The 5,734-nt window shown below is 36.6% G+C and overlaps 1 pseudogene; it reads left to right on the top strand.

Annotated features, from left to right (window-relative positions):
- The first annotated feature begins 3,593 nt into the window (after positions 1-3,593).
- On the top strand, positions 3,594-5,734 carry LOC105069595 (calcium-transporting ATPase type 2C member 1 pseudogene; annotated as a pseudogene).

The following is a 5,734-nucleotide window of genomic DNA, read 5'->3' on the forward strand; positions in this document are numbered from 1 at the left end:
TATATATGCACCCAACATAGGACACTCAAATACATAAAGCAAACATTAACAAACATAAAAGGAGATTGACAATAATAGAATACAGTAAGAGAATTTAACACCATAATCACATCAGTGGACAGAATCCAGGCAGAAAATCAAAAGAAACACTGGCTTTAAATGACACATAATACCAAATGGAATTCACAGATAGATACAAAACATTTCATCCAAAAACAGCAGAATACACATTCTTTTCAAATGAACATGGACCATTCTCCAAGATAGATCACATACTTGGCCATAAAAGAAGTCTCAATAAATTTAAGAAGACTTAAATCTTATCAAGCATCTTTTCCAACCACAACACTATGAAAATAAAAATCACCTACAAGGAAAAACCCTGCAAAAAACCCACAAACACATGGAGCCTAAACAACATGTTACTAAACAACCAAAGGATCAATGAAGAGATCAAAAAAGAAATAAAAGACAAGTAAAAATGGAAATATAATGATTCAAAATCTATGGTAGGCAACAAAAGCAATACTAAGAGGAAAATTTATAATGATACAAGATTAACCTCAGGAAACAAGAAAAATCTCAAATAAACAATCTAACATTACACCTAATGGAACTAGGAAAGCCTACAAATAATTAATGCTGGAGATAGTGTATAGAAAAGGGAACCCTCCTACACTGTTGGTGGGAATGTGGTGCAGCCACTAAGAACAGTACAGAAGTTCCTTAAAAAACTAAACATATCAAAGCACACGTTTTGCTTGTTTTGTTTATTTTATGAGGCGGTGGTAATTGAGTTTATTCATTCATTCCTAATATATGTAAATAAGTAAACGTTTAAAAATTTATACTGTATAACACAGGGGACTATATTCAATATCTAATAGAAACTTATAGTGAAAAAGAATATGAAAACAAATATATGTATGTTCCTATATGACTGAAGTATTGTGCTGTGTACCAGAAATTCACACATTATAAACTGACTATACTTCAATTAAAAAAAAACTACACATAGAGTTACCATATGTTCCAGCAATCCCACTCCCAGGCATATATCTGGAAAAGATGAAAACTCCAATTCAAAAAGATACATGAACCCCAATGTTTATAGTAGCATTATTTACAATAGCCAAAACATAGAAGCAACCTAAATATCCATCAACAGATGAATGGATAAAGATGTGTCATATATATATGATGGAATATTACTCAGCCATTAAAAAGAGTAGAATAATGCCATTTGCAGCAACATGGATGGACCTAGAGATTATCATACTAAGTAAAGTCAGACAAATATATGATATCAGTTATATACAGGATCTAAAAAATGACACAAATGAACTTATTTACAAAACAGAAAGAGGTTCACCAACATAGAAAACAAACTTATGCTTACCAAAGGTGAAAGGGGGGTATAAATTAGGAATTTGGGATTAACAGACACACACTACTTTATATAAAATAGATAAACTAGGGCCTACTTTAAACAGAGGGAGCTATATTCATTATCTTGTAATAACCTATAATGGGAAAGTTATATATAGAGAGAGAGATATAGATATAGATTTAACTGAATGACTGTTGTACACTTAAAATATTGTAAATCAACTATACGTCAATAAATTTTAAAAAAGAACGTTAGAATTGCTATTTAGTTTCAAAGAAGGCTTCAGAACAAGGAAATTTGGGGGGATAAAGGGGGTCATTACATAATGATAAAGAGATTAATTCTTCAAGAGTACATAATAACTCTTAATTTTGTATGTCCCTAACAGAATATTAAAATAAATGAGGCAAAAAAATGACAGAACTGGAAAGAAAAATAGATAAATCCATTACTATAATGAGACTGCTACACCCCTCTATTAGGAATTGAGAGTTCCAGGAGGTAGAAAATCAGTAATGACATAGATTAACTGAACAGCACCATCAATAAACTCATTCACATTTCTAGAATACTTCATCTAACTACAGCAGAATACACATTCTTCTCAAGCTCACATGGAACATTCATCAAGATAGACTACATTGTGGGCCATAAAATATACCTCAACAAACTTAAAAGAATATAAATCATACAAAATAATCTCTCAGACAAATTGGAATTGAACCAGGGTTACAGTCCAAGATGGTGATGTACAAGGCTCCTAAACTCACCTTCTCCTCTAGATACATGAAATCTACAACTACACACAGAACAATTCTCTCTGAAAGAAATCCAGAGAATAGCTAGTGACTACTACTCATCAGGCAAATAAGAAAAAAAAAAAAACACATTGAAATGGGTGAGAAAGGCCTGAGACACACTTTTGCCATAAACCCAACCCCAACACATTAAAGTCAGGCCAGAACTCACTAGCCCTAGATACCCCCTGAAGAGGAACAGGTTTGGATACAACATTAATCACCTCAACTTCTAACATTTCCATCTGGGGGTTGGGGTCCCAAAATACCTAGCTCTGAACGTCATTGGGGCTTGTGTCCATGCTATCCACGAGACCCTAGCAAACAAAGAAAAAGTTTTTAAGTTTGTGAGGACTTGCTGTGGGTATCCTCCCAGGGTTCAAGGCAGAGGCAGCAAGCAAAAATGCTCATCTCCCAGTCTTTCCCTAGAAGAAGTCTATTTGCATACCTTAAAGCTGGAGAATGAAGATAAGCCTCTGAATTTAGCACACATCTAGGGGCTGACTGCCATCTTCCCTAAAGACAGGGAAGACTAGTGGGACCCATTTTTGAAGTTTCCCTCTGCCCCACTCCCTGTTGCTTATATCTCCTTGAAAGGAAATGTGAACACATATGGGACACAAGATTCTACAGCTGCTATCCAGAAAATGCATCTTCTGATTGTCTTGCCCTCATGGCCAGTGGGGCTTGCGTACATTTGTGGGTGCTACAGGACTGTAGCAAACAAAGAAAGAGTGCTTAGCCAACTATTTTCCCAGGGCTCAAGCCAAAGACAGCAGTCATTAACACCCATCTCTCCGTCATTCCCTGAAAGAGGCCTATTTGCGTCTTACAAGCTGCAGCCAGAGGGTCCGGCCTCTAATATAACACATATCTAGGGGCTGACTCCAATCCTCTCCAGGGACTGGGGAGGTCTGCAGGTGCTGTCTCTGAATTCTCTCTATGGAAAATACAAAAAAAAAAAAAAAGAAGTAATGTTGCCTTTATGGGAACACTGTTCAGATGTAGCAAGCAAAAGGTATTGTCATTAGAACAGGAGAAATTTTTTAATTTGGAGAGGTTTTTTAAATGATGCAAGCAGAAGAAGTACCAAAAACCCCTCTGCAGAAGAGCATAGACCTCTTAAGAAAACAACTTTCCTTTTACTCCTTTGGTATAATAGGTATCATCATGTTGGTTAGCTCATTACTAGAAAAAGATATCCTGGAAATGTTTAGTATTACTGTAACTTAGCCCATAGCAGAATTCCTGAAGATCTTCCCATCATGGTCACAGTGACTCTAGCCCTTGGTGTTATGAGAATTTTGAAAAAAAGGGGGCCATAATGAAAAAACTACCTATTGTTGAAACTAGGCTGCTGTAGTGTGATGTGTTCTGACAAAACCTGGACCCTGATGAAGAATGAAATGACCATCACCCACATGTTCATGTCGGATGGCCTGTGCACTGTTACTGGAGTTGGCTACAATCCATTTGTGGAAGTGATCATTGATGTTATTCATGGGTGCTATAACCCATCTCTTAGCAGAATTGTTGAAGCGGGCTATGTGTGCAATAATGCTGTAATTGGAAACAACACTCTAATGGGAAAGCCAATGGAAGGAGCCTTAATTGCTCTTGCAATGAAGTTGGGTTTTGATGGTCTTCAGCAGAATTATATCAGAAAAGCTGAATAGCCTTTTACTTTGAACAGAAATGAATGACTGTTATGTGTGTGCACTGAATACAGCAGGGCAGATCAGAGATTTGTTTTAAGGGTACTTATAAACAGGTGTTTAAGTATTGTACCATATATCACAGCATAGGGCAGACCTTGGCACCCACCAAGCAGCAGAGAGATCTGCACCAACAAGAGAAGGCATAAATGGGCTCAGCAGGGCTCAGAGTTCTTTCTTTGACTTCTGGTCCTGACCTGGGACAACTGACATTTCTTGGCTTGGTGGGAATCATTGACCATCCCAGAACTGTTGTGAAAGAAGCTGCTATAACACTCATTGCCTCAGGAGTATTGATAAAAATTATTACTGGGGACTCACAGGAGACTGCAGTTGCAATCATTAGTCACCTGGGATTATATTCCAAAACATCCCAGTCAGTCTCAGGAGAATAGATGCAATGGATGTCCAGCAGTTTTCACAAATAGTACAAAAAGTTGTGGTATTTTACAGAGCTAGTCCGAGACATAAGATGAAAATTATTAAGTCTCTACAGAGGAGTGAGAATGTTGTGGCCATGACAAGAGATGGAGTAAATGATGCATTTGCTTTGAAGGCTACAGACATTGGAGTTGCGATGGATCAGACTGGACAGACTTTTCCAAAGAGGCAGCATACATGATCCTGGTGGATTATGATTTCCAAAACATCATGCCTGCAGTTGAAGAGGGTAGAGGGATTCACAATAATATTAAAATATTTTGTTATATTCCAACTGAGCATGTGTAGAGCAGCATTAACCTTAATCTCATTGGCTACATTAGTGAACTTTCCTAATCCTCTCAATGCCACGCAGATTTTCTGGATCAATATTATTATGGATGGACCTCCAGCTCAGAGCCTTGGAGGAGAGCCAGTGGATAAAGCTGTCATTCATAAAGCTCCACGCAACTGGAAGGACAGCATTTTAACAAAAAACCTGATACTTTAAATACCTTTTTCCTCAATAATCATTATGGGACTTTGTCTTCTGGTGGGAGCTATGAGACAACGTGATAACAGAGCAATGAACTTCACATGCCTTGTGTTTTTTGACATGTCCAATGCACTAAGTTCCAAATCACAGACCAAATCTGTGTTTGAGATTGGATTTTGCAGTAATAAAATGTTTTGCAATGCAGTTCTTGGATCCATCATGAGACAGTTATTATTTACTTTCTTCCACTTCAAAAAATTTTTCAGACTGAGAGCCTAAACAGCCTGAATTTGCTGTTTCTTCTAGGTCTTAACTCGTCAGTCCACATAGTGGCAGAAATTATAAAGAAGATTGAAAAGAGTAGGAGGAAGATCCAGAAGCATGGTACTTTGACACCTTCATCTTTTCTTGAAGTATGATACATATTGCATTCTTTTTATTTGCAAACTATGAATTGCAGTCTGAGGATCATTTAGAAGGGCAAGTTCAAGAGGATAATGAAGATTTGAGAACTTTTGAACTTTTAATTGATTAAAAATGAGCATTAAAGACTTAATTTGAGACTTTAACCTGCAAGTAGTCCCAAATGAAATTATGCAACTTTGATAATATATTCCATGATTTAAATTCGTTTTTGCAATTAAGTGGAACTTTATGAAGCATACAGGCAGTTATTTAATTTTTAAAAAGGCAAAGCCTTAATCACCTTCAGCACTTAAAGAGGTCCAACAGTTCAAATGCACTATCTTAGGTAGATATGACTTTTTTAGTTTTTAAATATTGTACTATTTATGGTGGTAAGGCTTTCTTACTAATACACAAATACATTTAATCATTTCAAAGGCATTCTATTTAGTTTAGAGGTTGATTCCCAAGAGTGCCATATTTCAGCTACTGTATTTCCTTTTCCCTGCAA

Source organism: Camelus bactrianus, chromosome X (assembly GCF_048773025.1).
Source record: "Camelus bactrianus isolate YW-2024 breed Bactrian camel chromosome X, ASM4877302v1, whole genome shotgun sequence".
In the NCBI taxonomy this organism is placed as follows: domain Eukaryota; kingdom Metazoa; phylum Chordata; class Mammalia; order Artiodactyla; family Camelidae; genus Camelus; species Camelus bactrianus.